The sequence below is a fragment of the Panulirus ornatus genome, chromosome 71 (assembly GCF_036320965.1).
Source record: "Panulirus ornatus isolate Po-2019 chromosome 71, ASM3632096v1, whole genome shotgun sequence".
Taxonomy (NCBI): domain Eukaryota; kingdom Metazoa; phylum Arthropoda; class Malacostraca; order Decapoda; family Palinuridae; genus Panulirus; species Panulirus ornatus.
The window spans coordinates 14,612,549-14,637,548 of NC_092294.1; the positions used below are offsets into that span (position 1 = coordinate 14,612,549).

General features: G+C 42.1%; 2 protein-coding genes across 5 annotated transcripts in view; one reads left to right on the forward strand and one right to left on the reverse strand.

The window, feature by feature from the left end:
• LOC139747986 (equilibrative nucleoside transporter 1-like) overlaps window positions 1–21,726 on the reverse strand; it is a 177,951-nt gene extending 156,225 nt beyond the window's left edge. For 3 of the 4 annotated variants that reach the window (XM_071660513.1, XM_071660512.1, XM_071660511.1), the window contains exon 1: window positions 21,593–21,726. The gene's annotated coding sequence lies outside the window, so the exon portion shown is untranslated. The remainder of the gene's footprint in view (window positions 1–21,592) is intronic. The other variant, XM_071660508.1, reaches the window with a different exon arrangement.
• Window positions 1–25,000, forward strand: part of LOC139747985 (neuropeptide SIFamide receptor-like) — a 140,286-nt gene that overhangs the window by 88,403 nt on the left and 26,883 nt on the right. The gene's annotated exons all lie outside the window — the stretch shown is intronic.

Here is a 25,000-nt window from a genome sequence, read left to right on the forward strand (position 1 = left end):
ACCTGGTGTGCAGGGGGACCATCACCTAGAGTGGGGACCTGGTGTGGTGTGTGGACCATCACCTAGTGTGGGGACCTGGTGTGGTGTGTGGACCATCACCTAGTGTGGGGACCTGGTGTGGTGTGGGGGACATCACCTAGTGTGGGGACCTGGTGTGGTGTGGTAACCATCACCTAGTGTGGGGACCTGGTGTGGTGTGTGGACCATCACCTAGTGTGGGGACCTGGTGTGGTTTGGGGGACCCATCACCTACTGTGGGGACCTGGTGTGGTGTGGGGGGCCCATCACCTAGTGTGGGGACCTCGTGTGGTGGTGTGTTGGGGCCCCATCTTCCGGTCTGTGTGTATGTGTGTGTGTGTGTGTGTGTGTGTGTGTGTGTGTGTGTGTGTGTGTGTGTGTGTGTGTGTTACATTATCCTTAAATTGTCCTCTCCATCACCTCATTTCCTTCTCATGGCAAAGTCAGTTATGATGAACAGTTGGGTTCACTGTGGGCCGACTGCCGCTAACTAAGATTCGAACCCAGCCAGATCCAAGTTTAAGCAGAAAATGCATCGCTACACACCATGATAATTACAGGTACCGACACCCCCTCCTCCTTTGTGAAGTTAACAAGCGACGTAAATCGAATTTGAATAATTAACTTTGCAGTAGGCAAACAACGGAGACACACACACACACACACACACACACACACAGGTAGATGTGGGTTCCTTACGTGTTGATCCCACTCTGGTGGGGAGTGTTGACATCTTTGAAAGGAATTTCAAACCTAGATTTTCTTCTTTTTTGGCTCAAGTTTTACATCCAATGGGATTGGCTTCACACCTTTTATCTTTTCTTCTTGAGGCTGTGTGTGTGTGTGTGTGAGTGTGTGTGTGTGTGTGTGTGTGTGTGTGTGTGTGAGTGTGTGTGTGTGTGTGTGTGTGTGTGTGAGTGTGTGTGTGTGTGTGTGTGTGTGTGTGTGAGTGTGTGTGTGTGTGTGGGTCGGGTTGGGTTGGGGTGGGTTGGGGTGGGTTAGGGTAGGTTGGGGTGGGTTAGGGTGGGGTGAGAGAGAGAGAGAGAGAGAGAGAGAGAGAGAGAGAGAGAGAGAGAGAGAGAGAGAGAGAGAGAGAGAGAGAGAGATAGGGTGGTTTCAGGCGTTTGTGGGAAGAGGCACTGTTTGAGAGAGAGAGAGATAGATAGATAGATAGATAGATAGAGAGAGAGAGAGAGAGAGAGAGAGAGAGAGAGAGAGAGAGAGAGAGAGAGAGAGAGAGAGAGAGAGAGAGAGAGAGAGGCTAGGTTGGCCCCCTCACCACAGTAACCAGATATTGATGGCTTATATTCCTGGTCTGCCACCCTCGGCCACCTCACGTCTCACTGACACACCTTATCTTGACGTCTGCCTTGTGGTGGTGTGGCCACGGGGGGCGTGGTGTCTGTATGTGGTAATGTGTGGCCACGGGGGGCGTGGTGTCTGTATGTGGTGGTGTGTGGCCACGGGGGGCGTGTCTGTATGTGGTGGTGTGTGGCCACGGGGGGCGTGGTGTCTGTATGTGGTGGTGTGTGGCCACGGGGGGCGTGGTGTCTGTATGTGGTGGTGTGTGGCCACGGGGGGCGTGTCTGTATGTGGTGGTGTGGCCACGGGGGGCGTGGTGTCTGTATGTGGTGGTGTGGCCACGGGGGGCGTGGTGTCTGTATGTGGTGGTGTGTGGCCACGGGGGGCGTGTCTGTATGTGGTGGTGTGTGGCCACGGGGGGCGTGGTGTCTGTATGTGGTGGTGTGGCCACGGGGGGCGTGGTGTCTGTATGTGGTAGTGTGTGGCCACGGGGGGCGTGGTGTCTGTATGTGGTAGTGTGTGGCCACGGGGGGCGTGGTGTCTGTATGTGGTAGTGTGTGGCCACGGGGGGCGTGTCTGTATGTGGTAGTGTGTGGCCAGGGGGGGCGTGTCTGTATGTGGTGGTGTGTGGCCACGGGGGGCGTGTTTGTCTTGCTCCCCTTCCCCCTTCCTCTCTCTCTCTCTCTCTCTCTCTCTCTCTCTCTCTCTCTCTCTCTCTCTCTCTCTCTCTCTCAGACACGCATCTCTACCACAATTAACCTGGGCAATGGACGCCCCCATCCCCTTCCCCCCCTCACACAGACAGGCCTGGCTTGTGTGTGTGTGTGTATGTGTGTGTGTATGTGTGTGTGTGTGTGTGTGTGTGTGTGTGTGTGTGTGTGTGTGTGTGTGTGTGTGTGTGTGTGTGTGTGTTGGGGAGGGTGGGGGTGAAGGGGTGGAAATGAAGGCGATAAATTCCCCATCACCCCCTCACCTCTACCTACTACCCACGAAGCCATGGTTTATTCATCTCGAAATCACAAATCTACATATTCTTGTATGTATTATACATATTCTCGTATGTATTATACATATCCATTCATATCCTCTTACCCAAAAAGGGGAGGAGAGGGGGAGGGGGGACACGTTTAGCTCTTTTTTTCCCCCAGGAATTCATTAGGAATTTTAAGATTAATTTGCATTGTTATTAACTCTTTAAATTGTCTCGTGTTATTTGGAGAAGCCATTTTTTTTTCTTTGAGGTTTGGAGTTTGAGGCCATGAGTTAATAATAATATCTCTATAGATAAGCAAGGACAAGTATCAAGATTAATTTTCAAATAATTTATAAATTACTAAAATCAAAAAATGACGTTTTTAAATTTTTAATTTAAAAAAAAGGGCGTTTTTAAATTTTCAATTTTGAAAAATGGCGTTTTTAAATCTTTAATTTTAAAAAAAGGGCGTTTTTAAATTTTTAATTTAAAAAAAAGGGCGTTTTTAAATTTTTAATTTAAAAAAAAGGGCGTTTTTAAATTTTTAATTTAAAAAAAAGGGCGTTTTTAAATTTTTAATTTAAAAAAAAGGGCGTTTTTAAATTTTTAATTTAAAAAAAAGGGCGTTTTTAAATTTTTAATTTAAAAAAAAGGGCGTTTTTAAATTTTTAATTTAAAAAAAAGGGCGTTTTTAAATTTTTAATTTAAAAAAAAGGGCGTTTTTAAATTTTTAATTTAAAAAAAAGGGCGTTTTTAAATTTTTAATTTAAAAAAAAGGGCGTTTTTAAATTTTTAATTTAAAAAAAAGGGCGTTTTTAAATTTTTAATTTAAAAAAAAGGGCGTTTTTAAATTTTTAATTTAAAAAAAAGGGCGTTTTTAAATTTTTAATTTAAAAAAAAGGGCGTTTTTAAATTTTTAATTTAAAAAAAAGGGCGTTTTTAAATTTTTAATTTAAAAAAAAGGGCGTTTTTAAATTTTTAATTTAAAAAAAAGGGCGTTTTTAAATTTTTAATTTAAAAAAAAGGGCGTTTTTAAATTTTTAATTTAAAAAAAAGGGCGTTTTTAAATTTTTAATTTAAAAAAAAGGGCGTTTTTAAATTTTTAATTTAAAAAAAAGGGCGTTTTTAAATTTTTAATTTAAAAAAAAGGGCGTTTTTAAATTTTTAATTTAAAAAAAAGGGCGTTTTTAAATTTTTAATTTAAAAAAAAGGGCGTTTTTAAATTTTTAATTTAAAAAAAAGGGCGTTTTTAAATTTTTAATTTAAAAAAAAGGGCGTTTTTAAATTTTTAATTTAAAAAAAAGGGCGTTTTTAAATTTTTAATTTAAAAAAAAGGGCGTTTTTAAATTTTTAATTTAAAAAAAAGGGCGTTTTTAAATTTTTAATTTAAAAAAAAGGGCGTTTTTAAATTTTTAATTTAAAAAAAAGGGCGTTTTTAAATTTTTAATTTAAAAAAAAGGGCGTTTTTAAATTTTTAATTTAAAAAAAAGGGCGTTTTTAAATTTTTAATTTAAAAAAAAGGGCGTTTTTAAATTTTTAATTTAAAAAAAAGGGCGTTTTTAAATTTTTAATTTAAAAAAAAGGGCGTTTTTAAATTTTTAATTTAAAAAAAAGGGCGTTTTTAAATTTTTAATTTAAAAAAAAGGGCGTTTTTAAATTTTTAATTTAAAAAAAAGGGCGTTTTTAAATTTTTAATTTAAAAAAAAGGGCGTTTTTAAATTTTTAATTTAAAAAAAAGGGCGTTTTTAAATTTTTAATTTAAAAAAAAGGGCGTTTTTAAATTTTTAATTTAAAAAAAAGGGCGTTTTTAAATTTTTAATTTAAAAAAAAGGGCGTTTTTAAATTTTTAATTTAAAAAAAAGGGCGTTTTTAAATTTTTAATTTAAAAAAAAGGGCGTTTTTAAATTTTTAATTTAAAAAAAAGGGCGTTTTTAAATTTTTAATTTAAAAAAAAGGGCGTTTTTAAATTTTTAATTTAAAAAAAAGGGCGTTTTTAAATTTTTAATTTAAAAAAAAGGGCGTTTTTAAATTTTTAATTTAAAAAAAAGGGCGTTTTTAAATTTTTAATTTAAAAAAAAGGGCGTTTTTAAATTTTTAATTTAAAAAAAAGGGCGTTTTTAAATTTTTAATTTAAAAAAAAGGGCGTTTTTAAATTTTTAATTTAAAAAAAAGGGCGTTTTTAAATTTTTAATTTAAAAAAAAGGGCGTTTTTAAATTTTTAATTTAAAAAAAAGGGCGTTTTTAAATTTTTAATTTAAAAAAAAGGGCGTTTTTAAATTTTTAATTTAAAAAAAACTATTAAGACTTGGATGACGGGAATAGATATCTAAAGCCATTGCCTCAAATATAATTCATTACCTAGTTGGAATTACTTTATCAAATGTTTATATATATATATATATATATATATATATATATATATATATATATATATATATATATATATATATATATATACAGTAGGGTTGAGGGTCAAGTCAATTGGGAGGTGAGTTTGAATGGAGAAAAACTGGGGGAAGTGAAGTGTTTTAGATATCTGGGAGTGGATCTGGCAGCGGATGGAACCATGGAAGCGGAAGTGGATCATAGGGTGGGGGAGGGGGCGAAAATCCTGGGGGCCTTGAAGAATGTGTGGAAGTCGAGAACATTATCTCGGAAAGCAAAAATGGGTATGTTTGAAGGAATAGTGGTTCCAACAATGTTGTATGGTTGCGAGGCGTGGGCTATGGATAGAGTTGTGCGCAGGAGGATGGATGTGCTGGAAATGAGATGTTTGAGGACAATGTGTGGTGTGAGGTGGTTTGATCGAGTGAGTAACGTAAGGGTAAGAGAGATGTGTGGAAATAAAAAGAGCGTGGTTGAGAGAGCAGAAGAGGGTGTTTTGAAGTGGTTTGGGCACATGGAGAGGATGAGTGAGGAAAGATTGACCAAGAGGATATATGTGTCGGAGGTGGAGGGAACAAGGAGAAGAGGGAGACCAAATTGGAGGTGGAAAGATGGAGTGAAAAAGATTTTGTGTGATCGGGGCCTGAACATGCAGGAGGGTGAAAGGAGGGCAAGGAATAGAGTGAATTGGAGCGATGTGGTATACCGGGGTTGACGTGCTGTCAGTGGATTGAAGCAGGGCATGTGAAGCGTCTGGGGTAAACCATGGAAAACTGTGTAGGTATGTACATTTGCGTGTGTGGACGTATGTATATGCATGTGTATGGGGGGGGGGTTGGGCCATTTCTTTCGTCTGTTTCCTTGCGCTACCTCGCAAAAGCGGGAGACAGCGACAAAGTATAATAAAAAAAAAAAAATAAATATATATATATATATATATATATATATATATATATATATATATATATATATATATATATATATATATACATATATTCCTATGAGTCAACGGGGAAATGAAACATAAGTTCCCAAGTGCACTTTCGTGTAATAATCACATCATCGGGGGAGATGCAAGATATATAAGTCAGTCGGCATATATATATATATATATATATATATATATATATATATATAGGTATTGCTGGACACCTTCTATAAGTGAAAAGTCCACTTTAGCGAGACTGTATCACTATGAGAACAACATTACCCTGCTACTGCAATTAGCGCAACCTTGGGCTGTGGGAACCTTTGGAAAGAGATCTTGGGAAACACCAAGACTCTCTTTCTATAGTCCTGGGGTATTAAACTCTACCTTAATTGTCATTTTCTGTGTGATGTTAAACGGAGGTCAAAATACGAAAAGATGAGGAGTTATTTAGCTGTGGAGGGAAAGATATGGACTTATTGAGCTGTGGAGGCAAAGATAAGGACTTACTTAGCTGTCCAGGAAAAGAAATAGTATCTTTTTTAGATATCAAAGTAGATAGCCCCCTAAACAGTAGAGATGGAAGGCCCCCTGTACAGATAAGGTACAGATAAACAAACTGTGTACAGATAAGGTACAGATAAACAAACTGTGTACAGATAAGGTACAGATAAACAAACTGTGTACAGATAAGGTACAGATCAACAAACGACCTCGTCCAATCCATTGTGTAAGAGTCCGGTCGTAAAAAAACCTGTGAAAATGCTCGACCGAACGTTTTACTACAGTAAGCGACCCAAAACAAATGCCTCCACACAGCTGATGGAACAGCAGTGTAGATCTCCAATGCACAGCTGTCGTCCATCAGCAGTTGTTTACGGGGCTTAAGGCCTGACTGGGTGGAAGGGGTAAAGAGGAGGAACAGACCCCAACCAGACCCCCAACCAGACCCCCAACCAGACCCCAACCAGACCCCAACCAGACCCCCAACCTCCTTGCCAAAGTTGGCTGTTAAAACAGACAAGAAAACGCAAACAATTCCCTTCTTCAATAACCACAGACTATGATAACCACGTACTTGCCCAATTCGTCTTTGAAGTTTGAAATACAAGTCGTGTATATATATATATATATATATATATATATATATATATATATATATATATATATATATATATATATATAGCAAGGTTTCTGACTGCTAGTTCGTCAAACCAGCGCCTCATTTCAAATTTGTTGTCTTCAAGACTTGGAACGAGGCGGTACGACCATTGAGCACGACGGTACGACCCTTAAGCACGACGGTACGACACGACCCTTGAGCTCGACGGTACGACCCTTGAGCACGACGGTAAGACCCTTGAACACGACGGTACGACACGACCCTTGAGCACACGACGGTACGACCCTTGAGCACGTCGGTACGACCCATGAACACGACGGTGCGACATGACCCTTGAGCACGACAGTACGACCCTTGAACTAGACGGTACGACAAGACCCTTAGCACGACGGTACGACCCTTGAGCACGACGGTGCGACCCTTGAGCACGACGGTTCGACCCTTGAGCACGACGGTACGACCCTTGAGCACGACGGTACGACCCTTGAGCGTCAAGAACATGGATGAACACTGTGTATGGCAGCAGTAAACCATTTCAAAAGGAAGAATATCGATGCAATCAAAAATATTTCTCCAGGGCAACGTGGATGCAGAATACACGCTTCTGTTTGCGTCAAAAAATAAAGAAAAAAATGAAAAATAAATAATTGAATGAATGAAGGACGTTGTCATAGCCATTTGCACTATACGAAAAAAAAATAAAGGCACAAATCTGAGAATTTTATGGAATAGATACGCGTGTGACTCTCTCTCTCTCTCTCTCTCTCTCTCTCTCTCTCTCTCTCTCTATATATATATATATATATATATATATATATATATATATATATATATATATATATATTGGAAAGAATCACAATTTTGCGCGTGATCAAGTATATCCCTATGAGTCCACGGGGAAAATGAAACACGAAAAGTTGCCAAGTGCACTTTCGTGTAATAATCACACCATCAGGGGAGACACAAGAGAGAAATATAACAGTCAGTTGATATACATCGAAGAGACGAGGCTAGGACGCCATTTGGTAAACATGTGATTGTCCAAAGCACTTAGGAACTTTTCGTGTTTCATTTTCCCCGTGGACTCATAGGAATATATATATATATATATATATATATATATATATATATATATATATATATATATATATATATATATATATATAAATATAAATATATATATATATATAAACACACAAAAATATATATATATATATATATATATATATATATATATATATATATATATATATATATATATATATATATATATATATATATATATAAACACACAAAACCACCGCCTCACTGTTGAGTGTGACAACTCCTCATCATCTCATCATTCTATGGTCGAATCCCTCATCTTTGCGTCCCTCTGAACTCTCATTATCCTCAACTAAAATTAAATTAAGAGATGCCACGGATACCTTCCATAATTAGTATGCTAAGGGTCCCTTTTTATCTCCAGCAAGACTCAGACAAGAGAAGGTAGTGATGAATGATAACATTAGCCATGGAGAGCCTACTTTTGGAGGACGCTGGAGAAGGTTTCAACCAGCGACCATTCTCGCTGGCGTGGAAACTCGTAGTGGAACGCTTCACTCACCCATCTATCCATCCATCCACCGCGTGGAAAACTCGTGGTGGAACGCTTCACCCACCCATCCATCCACCTACCCACCGCGTGGAAACTCGTGGTGGAACGCTTCACCCACCCATCCATCCACCTACCCACCGCGTGGAAACTCGTGGTGGAACGCTTCACCCACCCTTCCACCCATCCACTGAGTCCTGGATGTTTTCCCCATAATAGATAGAAACCATAATAGATACGTATCGTATACACAAGACGGTACCGGGCCTTGGTGCCCGTGAGGGATGAAAGTTCGACCCTTTAGGTTGGTGGGTTACAGGTTTCTGGGGGGGGGGACCTGAAGTTCAGGGATGGTCTCTCTCAGGGCAAGGGTGCCTGACCTGTCCTCAGGGGGAGACCTGAAGTGCCTGACCTGTCCTTAGGGGGAGACCTGAAGTTCAGGGATGGCCTCTTTCAGGGTAAGGGCTCCTGGGCCGATGTTCCACTTCACAGAGATGAATCAATAAAACCCCGGCACGCGACTCCCTTCCTTCCTTCCTTCCTTCGCCAACATGAACTCGTAAATCTTAGAATCATCACATCTAATATTTATGAGCGCGGAAGATTCGTAAGATTCTTCCAATATTCATTTTCCTTTATCTCCTCCTTCGACCCCATTTATAAGTGGGATTCGACCCGGGGGGAGGTGCGGACTTGAGAAGATTCAGCCATGGCTTGTGTCGCCATGCAAGCGTGGTCGAAGACTTGGATAAAAGATATGAATATCACGACAGAATATTCGTCAAGTCCATTAGTAAAGAGAGAGGGAATATCGTCACTATCAGAGGGCTAATCAAGTCAATAGTAATTAATCTTACAACTTTACTATCTACAACTATAACATGACCCCCATCCCCCTTATATATGATTATATAAGCTGGTAGTATTCGTGGATGAGGCAGAGATGCGAAACACATATATGAACAGCCATTTCTTGGGCTATTGGTGCATATATATATATATATATATATATATATATATATATATATATATATATATATATATATATATATATATATACTGTACACTGTAGCCTGTATCCTGCCTCCTCCCTCACCCTGTACTACACTGTAGCCTGTATCATGTCTCTAGGGCAGGTAGTAGATACAGCGGAAGTAGATGTTAGTTGGTACGAGGCACAACACATGGACCAGCGAACCAACAAGAGACCAGGTGTGGACCAGCGAACCAACAAGAGACCAGGTGTGGACCAGCGAACCAACAAGAGACCAGGTGTGGACCAGCGTACCAACAAGAGACCAGGTGTGGACCAGCGTACCAACAAGAGACCAGGTGTGGCCCAGCGAACCAACAAGAGACCAGGTGTGGACCAGGGAACCAACAAGAGACCAGATGTGGCCCAGCGAACCAACAAGAGACCAGATGTGGCCCAGCGAACCAACAAGAGACCAGGTGTGGCCCAGCGTACCAACAAGAGACCAGGTGTGGACCAGGGAACCAACAAGAGACCAGATGTGGCCCAGCGAACCAACAAGAGACCAGGTGTGGCCCAGCGAACCAACAAGAGACCAAGATATGTTACCTTTGTGAACATAAGACCACAAGGGAGAGACCATAGGAACCTCGACAGCCAACGATGGTTCTATCATAACGACCAAGAGGGAATTACCGCAAGGCAATTTCGTCTGGATAAAAACCCCTCCCCACTCCCCTTCCCCCTCCCCTTTATTCTCCCCCTTCCTCCCCCTTATTCTCCCCCCTTCCTTCCCCCTTATTCTCCAAAGGTATATCAGTAATAAGGTAAAGTGGATTATCATTGTGCTGGTAGATAAGTGGATCAAATATAATGAGGTCTCGTAATAGATGATTGTGGTCCTTACATCTACGCTGAGATGTGTGTGTGTGTGTGTGTGTGTGTGTGTGTGTGTGTGTGTGTGTGTGCGTGTGTGTGTGTGTGTGTGTGTGTGTGTGTGTACGTGTGTGTGTGTGTCTCATAACAGGAAGAAATATCTGGACGATGAAGAACATGACTCACAAAAATAGAACATGTTCTTCCATCATCTCTCACACACACACCCTAACTCGCCACTGGGGGAGGGGGGGGGGGGCAGACGAAACAAGAGAAAAACAAAGAAAAATGTTCTTGAACAAAGAAAATGTTCTTGAACAAAGAAAAATGTTCTTGAACAAAGAAAATGTTCTTGTTTCAAACCAAAACCTTGAAGAATATAACCACATCTTCGACTCTATGGAAGACACGTGGGACGTCAATGGGAAATGGACGAGTTTCTCCTTTTTTTCCTCTCAAGAGAAACGTAAGATGGAAAATCGGGTGGACAGACACCCCTCCGTCGACCTTGTCTGCGCGGGGGCCCCCCCCCCCCCATGCAAGTAATGGTGGAAGGGGGAAAAGGAGAGAGGGGAGAGGGGGAGGGGTGAGTTTTAATCTTGGGGAGAGGAAGGGGTAAAGACACAACAGCTGTATTGCGGAATAGGTTGGCGCTGGGATGCAGTGTGTGACAAGTGATGGGTAATGGGACACTGAGGGGAAGGGGGGGATCTTTTATAACGGCGTTGGGAAGGGTGCAGGGAATGGGAATTGAGGGGAGGTGAGTGAGGCAGGGTGAGGAGAAAGGGTGAGGAGAAAGCAAGGGTGAGGAGGGAGCAAGGTGGGGAGGAGGTATAAGGGTGAGGAGGAGGGAGCAGGGTGGAGAGGCAGGAGGCAGCAGGGTGGAGAGGCAGGAGGCAGCAGGGTGGAGAGGCAGGAGGCAACCAGGGTGGAGAGGCAGGCAGTAGGGTGGAGAGGCAGGCAGTAGGGTGGAGAGAGAGGCAGGCAAGCAGGGTGAATGGGAAAGAAGTGATCTAAAGACGAGAGAGAGAGAGAGAGAGAGAGAGAGAGAGAGAGAGAGAGAGAGAGAGAGAGAGAGAGAGAGAGAGAGAGAGAGAGAGAGAGGAAGTTCCTAGGAAGAGAGAGAGAGAGAGAGAGAGAGAGAGAGAGAGAGAGAGAGAGAGAGAGAGAGAGAGAGAGAGAGAGAGAGAGAGAGAGAGAGAGAGAGAGGAAGTTCCTAGGAAGAGAGAGAGAGAGAGAGAGAGAGAGAGAGAGAGAGAGAGAGAGAGAGAGAGAGAGAGAGAGAGAGAGAGAGAGAGAGAGAGAGAAAGATGAGAGAGAGCCACACACAGAGAGATATGTTGACCAAACAAAGATGACCTTAAACCCATCTGGTTTGGGAGACTCGTGGAATGAGATCTCTATACAGAGCCACGGGGGCCCTCTATATATGCTCTAATCAGGAGCTTGGAGGCATTAATTTAGCCCACCAGCTGCCTCGCTGGTGAAGACAAAAAAAAAAGAGAGAAATATGGCAGCGCAGCCGATCAATGGGCAACAGAATCCAACTCTTAGACAAAGAACAGACAAATATGTTCGTGAAATTAGCCAACATTGCAGTGAATCATTGATGGAAATGGTAAACAGTATGTTTGTGCGTGTGTGTGTGTGTGTGTGTGTGTGTGTGTGTGTGTGTGTGTGTAGTGTGTGTGTGTGTCTGTGTTCCAGGAGGGAGGTGGGGGGGGGGGATGCAAATAAGAGAACATTCGAAGTAAATATACCAGGGGAAAAAAAATGGATCTCTAAATGTGAATGACTCGTCTTACATTTTCTTTTGCCTAGTTTAAAAAGATTCTTTTGCATTGGCATTTCGGTTGAAAACATCCCCGAGGAGGAAGATAATATGTGTTCGAGGGTCAGGTATTTTCTCTCTCTCTCTCTCTCTCTCTCTCTCTCTCTCTCTCTCTCTCTCTCTCTCTCTCTCTCTCTCTCACACACACACACACACACACACACACACACACACAACATGGAATAAACCCATCTGTTTTGCTTTTATATTTTTTTTGATCAAATTACATTCCTTTTTCCTTTTTTTCTCCTAAGAATTCTCCAAGTACAGTGAACTTCACTTAAACGATCCTTCTTCTCCATCTACAACAGGCCTTCTCCCCCCCCCTAAATCAATTCCCCCCCCCTACAAGAACCTTCTCCCCATTCAAGACACAACCACCCTCCCCCCCTTCCTAAACCCCCCATTGTATCTATCGTCTCAATGTCTACTCGAAGTGGTCTCTGAATTTCCATTGGTGACCCTATCCTCTAACCCTAGCGTACATCCCATTTTCTTCGTTATCAAGACTCCTGACTTCCCGGGCCTAGATCATCACTGTACATAATGTACATAATGTACATAATGTACATAATGTACAAGATCTTAATGTAATGGTCTCCTTAAGTCTTTCAAAACCACCATTTCTCTCCCAAACTGTGTCCAGATAGAGTTCTTGATAGCGCGCTATGAATTACCCCTTTGAAATACAATAGTAAACTGTAATGTAGATACAGGACCACAGGCGCTGCTGTATTAACCAAGTATATACAATACACGATATACAGTCTCACGAAGCCATGTGATGCCAATGTCAAAATGGTCTTCGAGCAGAAATTTCCCTTGTCTTCAACTCATTGGCTCGAAACTCCGCTCCTGAGCGAACTTCGCCAATTAGTTCCTGGCTGCTCAAGGTATATCGCACGTTCAGTGAGCATCTGTAGTCTTGGGGGAGGTCTGTCTCTCCTCCCCCCACCTACTCCTTCCTCTCGACCACCTCATTTCGCCTCAGGCTATCGACGCGGCCGAGAATTTGGAAGACTGGAGTTGAAGTGTTCATTTCACCGGGACGTATTCATAGTTCACTATTAGGATTGTTTCATAATACACCTCTAGCGTCCTTGGGAGGAGAGGGGGGGGGTTTATTACCCCCCCTCTCTCTCTCTCTCTCTCTCTCTCTCTCTCTCTCTCTCTCTCTCTCCCTACGTATTTGACGCAGAAGGCAAATTTGGCCGAAATTAATGCAAATAGAATTAGCTGCTCATGTCAATGTTTTTCATTACCTTTCCAGCGTTCCAGAGCCGGCGGGGAGGGGGCGCCTACCCGGCGTACAGATTTGATTCATGGAGGTCACTGTCAGGAGAGAAAGAGAATATAATCATATACAGGTAGATAGGTAGATAGGTAGAGGTAGATAGTTATAGTCAGGTAGGTAGGTAGATGATAGATAGATAGGCTGATAAATTGATAGGCAGACTAATAGACGGGTAGATAGGTAAAGGTACATTGATAAACTGATATAGATAGGTAGGTAGGTAGATAACAGATAGGTAGAGCGACTGATACGTAGATAGACAGGGAGATAGATAGATACATAGATACAGAATGCACTCACACACACACACACACATTAGTCCTTGGGAGGGAAGCAATTCTTCGCGTTGGTTCAGGTGGGCCTACAAATCTCTGGGTCCACTGGAACCTCAGGGAACTGGACACATGTGTCCAGTCTCGTCTGGACAGAATCCCCCAGGCCCCTCAGTGAGCTGGACACATGTGTCCAGTCTCGTCTGGACAGAATCCCCTAGGCCCCTCTCCTTCAGCAGAGCTGGCGAGACCTGCCAGGGGCCGTATGCATTAAAAATTCTTAGATTTCTGCTTATTTTTATGCTTAGCTGAGCAAGTGACTTAAGTGCCACACAGAGAAGGACTAAGCACGATGCTTAGCAAAACTTAAGTACAGGGGTTTAGGCACTACGAGAATATCATTCCCTCCCCGCACTTTACATATAAGTAGGCACTTACAAAGGCTCACACACACACGTGTAACTAGGCACAAACACACACACACACACACACACATACACACACACACATAGTTACTGCGAGAGAAATGGGACCATAACCTTGCACACCAGAGAAGAGAGAAGAGTAAGGGGTGATTCATTCATAAACTTCTAACTTTTCGAATCCACTTTGAGGACATCAACGGAGAGCAGAACTCATCATGTGCAAAGACAGAACAACCAGCATGATATATATATATTTTTTTGCCAATTCCTTGTTTGTAAAATGTGAAAAATATATACTGCTTTTATGGTGTTATAGAAGCAGATGAAGGGATTAAATTACCTGGCGAATATGCAAAACAGATATATATATATATATATATATATATATATATATATATATATATATATATATATATATATATATATATATATATATATATATCCCTGGGGATATATATATATATATATATATATATATATATATATATATATATATATATATATATATATATATATATATATATATATATATATATATTTAAAAAATGCTTTTCATGGAAGGCAAACGAGCCAAGAGGGGGGAACCCACGAGTGCTGAGCCACTGTATTGCACCAGCTGGTAATTACAAATTTGCATACATTAGGTCGTTTGGCAACGCGCTCACCTAATAACGTGCATAATGTACATGGACATACACACACACACACACACACACACACACACACACACACACACACACACATATACATACATACACACACAGACACACAGACACACACACACACACACACACACACACACACACACACACACACACACACACACACACACACACATATATATATATATATATATATATATATATATATATATATATATATATATATATATATATATATATATCTTAGGGCAGGTTAGTACTGTCTTTAGTAAAAAGGGAGCAAAAATTTAAGTAAGACTCTGTGTTAAAGTCATCAGCCTCTTCGTATACTCGTGGTATACTTGTGGTATACTCGTGGTATACTCGATGTATACTCGTGGTATACTCGTGGTATACTCGTGGTATACTCGTGGTATACTCGCGGTATACTCTGACATTATGCAACCCTGGTACCTCAGTCTTGACTTCAGTAAAGGTATCTATGCGTCTTCCGGGTCCAAATCTGATATCTTATCTTATCTTGTGGATTACTGCTGTGTGTGTGTGTGTGTGTGTGTATGTGTGTGTGTGTGTGTGTGTGTGTGTGTGTGTGGACAGTTAAATGATGAACAGATACACTTGCAAAACGAAAAGGATCATCTTTCTTGTCAAACAAATACATAAATAAATGACCAACAAGGACATAAAACATACACAGAAATACGACCCAGACATTTAAAAAATGAATTTATATACGTCAAACAAACACAGTCCACTCCAAACACAGTCCACTTCAAACACAGTCCACTTCAAACACAGTCCACGCCAAACACAGTCCACTTCAAACACAGTCCACGCCAAACACAGTCCACTCCAAACCCACTCCACTTCAAACACAGTCCACGCCAAACCCACTCCACTTCAAACACAGTCCAGTCCAAACACAGTCCACTCCAAACCCATTCCACTCCGAACCAAGTCCACTCCAAACACAGTCCACTTCAAACACAGTCCACTCCAAACACAGTCCACTCCAAATGACGCTAAGCAACCATTAAAAAAAATGCAACGATTTATTCATAACTCAGTTATTCACAAACATTCATCGCCCGTGTATAACCCTGCAATGACCACCCAACTTGGGCGAAATGTAAAAACGTTAAATGATTCCCACATCCAATTATTCATCTTGGGTTCGATCCCCACTGTAGCAGTTCAGTGGGCAGTTGGCGCCCTTTAATACTATCTTATAAAAAATAAATTCCTTATCATATGGCTTATCTGTGTACTGATAAGGCAACCAGATCTATATATCTGCTTTCGTAAATCTTAAATTACATCAATGAAAACGTAATGAAGTATTTATCTACAGTGGATGAAGATAACTGGGGTTTTCATTTACAGTGGACGAAGATAACTGAGGTTTTTATCTACAGTGGATGAAGATAAATGAGGTTTTTATTTACAGTGGATGAAGATAGATAAGGTTTCTATTTACAGTGGATGAAGATAAATAAGGTTTCTATTTACAGTGGATGAAGATAAATAAGGTTTCTATTCACAGTGGATGAAGATAAATGGTTTTTATTTACAGTGGATGAAGATAAATGGTTTTTATTTACAGTGGATGAAGATAAATAAGTTTTCTATTTACAGTGGATGAAGATAAATGATTTTCATCTACAGTGGATGAAGATAAATAAGGTTTCTATTTACAGTGGATGAAGATGAATGAGGTTTCTATTTACAGTGGATGAAGATGAATGAGATTTTTATTTACAGTGGATGAAGATGAATGAGATTTTTATTTACAGTGGAGGAAGATAATTCATAAGTGATAAATGGTACTCAAAAGCCTTTTTTTTTACCAGAATCTTTCGTTATAATTACTACAATTACGTGTCAGTGTCATAATTCCATGACCCTCGCAACATAATTATTCAGCCACAGTACATTACGTTGGGCCAACCTCGTCACACTGTGTTCCAACCAAAATCGGAAATTAATCTGTGAATAAATTTGGCTTATTTCAGCGAAATGATCTGACCCGACGAGAATTATCAGAATTATCACAGAATATAATTAATCCAGGAATGAAACTGATGAATTGGTCCATCTCAACTGTCATCACTAACAAGAATATATATATATATATATATATATATATATATATATATATATATATATATATATATATATATATATATGAATTATGTACATGTGTATAAATGTATATGTCTGTGTGTGTATATATATGTGTACATTGAGATGTATAGGTATGTATATTTGCGTGTGTGGACGTGTATGTATATACATGTGTATGTGGGCGGGTTGGGCCATTCTTTCGACTGTTTCCTTGCGCTACCTCGCTAACGCGGGAGACAGCGACAAAGCAAAATAAATAAATAAATAATATACATATACATATATATATATATATATATATATATATATATATATATATATATATATATATATATATATATAAAACTGTCATAATATCAAATCCACACTCGTTAGCAACGCCGAAAAAACAGCAAGAGAACCGGGGGATATAAACACATAAATCACTCGGCTAAACCTGTGCCATGGTAAATTGGTCTTCCCGTATTTTCACTCTCTCTCTCTCTCTCTCTCTCTCTCTCTCTCTCTCTCTCTCTCTCTCTCTCTGCATGAAGCAAGCCTCATCCAAACAGCTATGTCTCTCTCCGTCTATATATATATATATATATATATATATATATATATATATATATATATATATATATATATATATATATATATAAACAAATCACCACAGGTCTCATATACATTCCCAGTCTTCATATACATTCACACACACACAAATGATATCAAAATACATTTATCAAATTCATCAAAATTGTAGAAAAAAAAAGAAGACATAGGATGGATTTAAATAATTCCCAGAGACTTAGAGATAATAATGACACCATTAACTCTAATCCTTAGATTATCTCTCTAATCAGTGGAGAGGGATAGGTGATTAACAAGCGGAATCATCCTTATTATGGTGTTAAAGTGGACAATGTCCACAGAAACAATGTTAGAAACTTGTGTGATCTGTGTCCCACACTTGACTAGGGGGATGAAGTAGGGGGGATACTTGACCAGGGAGATGAAGGAGGGGGTGAACACTTGACCAGGGAGATGAAGGAGAGGGGAACACTTGACCAGGGAGATGAAGGAGGGGGAACACTTGACCAGGGAGATGAAGGAGAGGGGAACACTTGACCAGGGAGATGAAGGAGGAGGAACACTTGACCAGGGAGATGAAGGAGGTGGGAACACTTGACCAGGGAGATGAAGGAGGGGGAACACTTGACTAGGGAGATGAATGAGGGGGGAACACTTGACCAGGGAGATGAAGGAGGTGGAACACTTGACCAGGGAGATGAAGGAGGGGGTGAACACTTGACCAGGGAGATGAAGGAGGAGGAACACTTGACCAGGGAGATGAAGGAGGAGGAACACTTGACCAGGGAGATGAAGGAGGTGGGAACACTTGACCAGGGAGATGAAGGAGGGGGAACACTTGACTAGGGAGATGAAGGAGGGGGAACACTTGACCAGGGAGATGAAGGAGGGAAAAACACTTGACCAGGGAGATGAAGGAGGTTGAACACTTGACCAGGGAGATGAAGGAGGAGGAACACTTGACCAGGGAGATGAAGGAGGGGGAACACTTGACCAGGGAGATGAAGGAGGTTGAACACTTGACCAGGGAGATGAAGGAGGGGGAACACTTGACCAGGGAGATGAAGGAGGAGGAACACTTGACCAGGGAGATGAAGGAGGAGGAACACTTGACCAGGAAGATGAATGGAGGGGTGAAGGGGAAGTCGGGTCTCTGTCAACTCACTCCTCTCCCCCTAAGCAAGCCCAGGATGATTCTTCCCCTCTGAGCAAAGGGGTATTATGTAGAGAGAGAGAGAGAGAGAGAGAGAGAGAGAGAGAGAGAGAGAGAGAGAGAGAGCGATTTCAGCACCCCAACCTTGCAAAACTCCGATCCATTGTGTCCACAGCGAACACAGGAAACTCTTCCTTCATCTCGAGTTTATTAATCAGTGTTCGTTAAATAATAGTCAAGAAGGATTTCATTCATAGAGCCCTTAAAATAATGCACCAGTGCTATTCGCAAAAGTCAGGAGCCTTTAAAAATAATGCACAGGTGCTATACGCAAAAGTCAGGAGCCTTTGAAAATAATTCACAGGTGCTATACGCAAAAGCCAGAAGCCTTTAAAAATAATGCACAAATGCTGTACGCAAAAGTCAGGAACCTTTAAAAATAATGCGCAAGTGCTATACGCAAACGTCATAGGCGTTTAAATTCTGTACGTTGGAAATATTCAATACTGTCGCATCTTGTGGTCAACTTAAAGCCCTTTAAACTCAGCTCATGTTAAGAGAAACTCTCTCTCTCTCTCTCTCTCTCTCTCTCTCTCTCTCTCTCTCTCTCTCTCTCTCTCTCTCTCTCTCTCTCTCTCTCTCTCTCTCTCTCACCCGACCAAAAAACTTAAATAAATTCGGATTTTGCCCAAGTCAGCTCATCTCGAACACCTACAGCAGGTTTAACTACGACTGTTGTCTAAACCAGTTCATGTTGGTGCTCCACACCCCGTTAAACCCAGCTATTGTTTAAGATCACTAATCTCACGACCCCACACCCCGTTAAACCCAGCTTTTGTTATAATAACTAATTTCGCTGTCTCGCACCCCATTAAACCCAGTTTTCGTCTAGTCTAGCTGCCCTACACCCCGTTAAACCGAGCTTTTCTCTAAAACCACTACTCTCGCTGGTAGACAATCTGTTAAACCTACCTTGTGGTTTTAGCAATCAGTCAAGCAGCTCTCCATCCCTTTAAACCCACCTGTATGGAAACGAAATTAACTAATTAACCTGATGGTCATTCAACCCAACTTGAGTCTAAAACAACTGGGTCATCTTGGTGAAACCGTTGCTCGTTAAACCCGGGTTTAATCTTATCTACATTCCCTTCGCCACAAACCAGTTAACCCTGTTTAATCATCTTTTCTCGTCCAAACCAGCAAATCTCGTTAATGTTAACCCCATTACAATGAATTTGTGTTTAAGCAGTTAACCTAACTACTTTCGTGCCTGTTAAACCAGGCTTGAGTCAAAAACAACCAGTCAAATCCCATTATTGCTCGTTAAACCCGGCTGATGTCAAAAACAACCAAACGAGGCACAAAATAGCCCATTAAACCAGGCTTGAGCCTAAAACAACCAAACGAGGCACAAAATAGCCCATTAAACCAGGCTTGAGCCTAAAACAACCAAACGAGGCACAAAATAGCCCGTTAAACCCGGCTTGTGCCTAAAACAACCAATCGAGGCATAAAACAGCCTGTTAAACCCGGATTGCATCTAAAACAATCAATCGAGGTATATAATAGCCCGTTAAACCAGACTTGTATCCCAAACAATCAATCGAACCTCCACTATAGCCCGTTAAACCAGGCTTGTGTCAAAATAAGCTAATTTCGTTACCTTTAAACCCGTTAAAACAGTCTTTTGTTAAAAAAAAACCCTAACCTCACTTCCTTACAACCCATTAAACCCGGTTTTTGTTTAGATCAACTACTTTCGCCTCTTTACGACCCATTAAACCATGCTTGTGTGAAAACCAGGGCATTAAACCCGGCTTGTGTTTGAGAAATAAATATCTCCATCTGACAGCGAATTAAACCCAGCTGGTATATAAAACAGCTAATCTCCCCGCCTTAAAACTCGTTAAACCAGAATTAAAACTGAAATGATTAATCTTGCCTTTGTACGGCCCATTAAACACGGTTTACGTTAATATCAATGGATCTCGCCACCCTACAGCCCTTTAAACGCGGCGCGTCGTTAATACTACCCTCCGGGCCATTTAAATTCACTCAAAACAAACATTTACTCCAGACGTAGCAGCCATTTTTAAATCACCGGGCATTTAACACACAAGCAGCGGCCATTTTTAAATCGCCGGGCATATAATACTAACAAGCAGCGGCCATTTTTAAATCGCCGGGCATATAACACTAACATACAGCGGCCATTTTTAAATCACCGGGCATTTAACACTAACACGTAGCAGCCATTTTTAAATCACTAGGCATTTAACACTAACACGCAGCGGCCATTTTTAAAAAATACTCGGCGGGTCGAAGACATTTAATCCCTGAGTACAAAACCATTTAAATCCATTCATAACCGTAGTTGTAAAATTCGTCCATTTAATTAATTCACTGGACCTTTAAACTCACTGGTCATGTTTGTTTACACACGTCGCTTGTGTTCATTCATTCTCTAAGCGCTCTGGAGACATTTAAATCCATTGACTGTGGCTATTTAAATCTCTTGCCTACGTTAATTCATTCTCTACCCGCCCTGGACATTTAAACTCATTGACTGTGGCTATTTAAACATCCTGCGTACGTTAATTCATTCTCTACCCACCCTGGAGACATTTAAATTCATTGACTGGCTATTTAAACCTCTCGCGTACGTTAATTCATTCTCTACCCGCCCTGGACATTTAAACTCATTGACTGTGGCTATTTAAACCTCTGGCGTACGTTGGTTCATTCTCCAAGCGTCGGCCATTTAAATTCATTGACGAAGTTGTGTTGTGGACACGTGACTTGACCATCCACCTCCAACACGAGTGATTGATAACTTTAAACGGCCGGGGCGGGTCTCCCTGAGGAACTGCCCTGTCCGGAACGTTGATAAAAACTTCCTACTGGTTCAGTCGACCTTTAATGGTCGTTTATAGAGTAATTATCACCAGTTTAGACCTTAATTAACGAAGAAATACGATAAGGACAGGATGTACCAGATAGGCCTATATTTTCCTGATGAATTCAACATGTCTGCCTCCATATAAACAAATTAATCTCATTGGAAATTAAAATACAATAATTCTTCTTACCGGGAAACGCGGCCTGAAGTCCATAGCCGTCACAAAACAGTCTGTTTGACCACAAAATTGGACAAAAACCTCGAGGGTAAGCTGGAAATGGCGACGCCTCCCGGAAGGTGCTGACCTCAAGCGGTGACTTCCTGGAACTTGAATTGTAAACAATAACTCGGTCAGCTGTTCGCCACCAGCCCCAACACAGTGACTCATTATTCTTTTTTATTCCCTATTTTTCCGTCCATTTTACTGATATTCTGGCAACTTCTGATATTTTAAATGCAAGAAAAAATATTCTTTTTAATGATGTGATATGTATTTTAAGACAGAGATAAAGATATATGATGATAAAATAAGATGTTGTTGAAGAGTGAGCATTAGTTGGCAACACGTTGCATGCCACATTGCAAAAAAAAAATTTTTCCCTTATATTTCTTCTTTTCGACCTTCGCAATTCATCTATCATTACTAGCGTAAGGAAACCATAATCATTTTACGTTAAATTTCTCTATAGTTACGTCTTTCCTTAAATTACATCATTTTTTTTAATAGATTTTACAGAAATTTCCAGGAAATGCAGTAGGAAAATTTAACCCCACACGACATCACATACTGAGTGGGTCGAAGACATAGACATTGGGGTTTCTGTGTCACGTCTCGCTAACCTTGAGGTTGAGGCTAGACCCCAGGGTGTGAGGCAAGACCGTGAATGAGGCGAGACACGAAGTGAGGCAAGGGACAGGGAGAACCAATGAGGGACAAGACGCAGGGGATCCCTGGGTAAGATGAAATTCACATTTAGGAAAGCCATAGAGTGAAGCAAGAGAAAGTTTGAGGCAAGACGCAAAGCGAGGCAAGACACCCTCCTAGGTTGAAGCAAGCTGAGGCAGAGCCAAAAAACCTTGTATAAGGCAAGACTTGTGAGGAGACAAGAGAGAGGGTGATGCAAGACGCAGGGTGGTGCAAGACCAAAGATGAGGCAAGATGCAGGGTGATGCAAGACTCATAATGATGCAAGACACAGACTGAGGCTAGACACAGGGTGAGGCAAGACACAGGGTGAGGCAAGACACAGGGTGCGGTTAGACACAGGGTGAGGCAAGACACAGATTGAGGCTAGACACAGGGTGAGGCAAGACACAGGGTGAGGCAAGACACAGGGTGAGGCAAGACACAGGGCGAGGCAAGACACATAATGAAGCAAGACACAGGGCGAGGCTAGACACAGGGTGAGGCAAGACACAGGGTGAGGCAAGACACAGGGTGCGGTTAGACACAGGGCGAGGCAAGACACATATTGAGGCTAGACACAGGGTGAGGCAAGACACAGATTGAGGCAAGACACAGGGTGAGGCAAGACACAAGGTGAGGCAAGACACAGGGTGAGGCAAGACACAGGGTGAGGCAAGACACAGATTGAGACAAGACACAGGGTGAGACAAAACACAGGGTAAGGCAAGACACAGGGTGAGGCAAGACACAATATGTCTCCCTTCACATCTGAGTCGTCTCATGAGGCAGGTTGAAGAAGAGTAATTATGAGATGAACTTCATCAACAATGGACGAAGCAAAGGTAATTAGAGAGGTCAGGTGTAGTTACTATTGACCTATGACCTTCGGAAAGCCCTTAGAAATGAATGCCAAAGAGTTCTCAAGGGAATTACATTAGAGTTAGTGCAATTTGTCCCTTTTTGGGGGGCAAATTTCATTAATTTACGTCTCACTCCAATGGCGTATACATTTCCCTGCTACTGGAAGCAGCGCAGCTTCGCGCTTCAGGAAGGTCCTTGCATTCCTTAATTTACGTCTCACTCTAAAGGCGTCTACAATTCCCTGCTACTGGAAGCAGCGCAGCTTCGCTCTTCAGAAAGGTCCTTGGATTCCCTATGTGGGATCTGGTCCTCGGGTAATTCTAAATGGAATATAATATGGCCAAGATATTCGGATATGGTTATTATTGACATGTATGTAATATGGGCATTTACACATGTCATATCAAGATAGGATTGATGGCAGGGTGTAGCGAGTGTGTGTGTGTGTGTGTGTGTGTGTGTGTGTGTGTGTGTGTGTGTGTGTGTGTGTGTGTGTGTGTGTGTCTGTGTGATATCCTACCCTCCAACATCATGTGTGGTTATCTCGCCTACCTTTACCCCAGCCTGCAGGTGTTTGGAACTGACTCTTTTTCGCCACCGACCATGATAGATAATTTCCTCCCATCTACCACAGGGAGGGATAGAGAGGCAGGGAGGGATAGAGAGGCAGGGGCTTCTGGATAGAGAGGCAGGGGCTTCTGGATGAAGAGGCGGGGGCTTCTGGATAGAGAGGCAGGGGCTCTGGATAGAGAGGCAGGGGCTTCTGGATAGAGAGGCAGGGGCTTCTGGATAGAGAGGCAGGGGCTCTGGATAGAGAGGCAGGGGCTCTGCATAGAGAGGCAGGGGATCTGGATAGAGAGGCAGGGGCTCTGCATAGAGAGGGAGGGGATCTGGATAGAGAGGCAGGGGCTTCTGGATAGAGAGGCAGGGGCTTCTGGATAGAGAAGCAGGGGCTTCTGGATAGAGACGCAGGGGCTTCTGGATAGAGGCAGAGGCTTCTGGATGGAGAGGCAGGGGCTCTGGATAGAGAGGCAGGAGATTCTGGATAGAGAAGCAGGGGCTTCTGGATAGAGACGCAGGGGCTCTGGATAGAGAGGCAGGGGATTCTGGATAGAGAGGCAGGGGCTTCTGGATAGAGAGGCAGAAGCTTCTGGATAGAGAGGCAGGAGCTTCTGGATAGAGAGGCAGGGGCTTCTGGATAGAGAGGCAGGAGCTTCTGGATAGAGAGGCAGGGGCTTCTGGATAGAGAGGCAGGGACTTCTGGATAGAGAGGCAGGGGCTTCTGGATAGAGAGGCAGGGGCTTCTGGATAGAGAGGCAGGGGCTCTGGATAGAGAGGCAGGGGCTTCTGGATAGAGAGGCAGGGGCTTCTGGATAGAGAAGCAGGGGCTTCTGGATAGAGACGCAGGGGCTTCTGGATAGAGGCAGAGGCTTCTGGATGGAGAGGCAGGGGCTCTGGATAGAGAGGCAGGAGATTCTGGATAGAGAAGCAGGGGCTTCTGGATAGAGACGCAGGGGCTCTGGATAGAGAGGCAGGGGATTCTGGATAGAGAGGCAGGGGCTTCTGGATAGAGAGGCAGAAGCTTCTGGATAGAGAGGCAGGAGCTTCTGGATAGAGAGGCAGGGGCTTCTGGATAGAGAGGCAGGAGCTTCTGGATAGAGAGGCAGGGGCTTCTGGATAGAGAGGCAGGGACTTCTGGATAGAGAGGCAGGGGCTTCTGGATAGAGAGGCAGGGGCTTCTGGATAGAGAGGCAGGGGCTCTGGATAGAGAGGCAGGGGCTTCTGGATAGAGAGGCAGGGGCTCTGGATAGAGAGCCAGGGGCTCTGCAT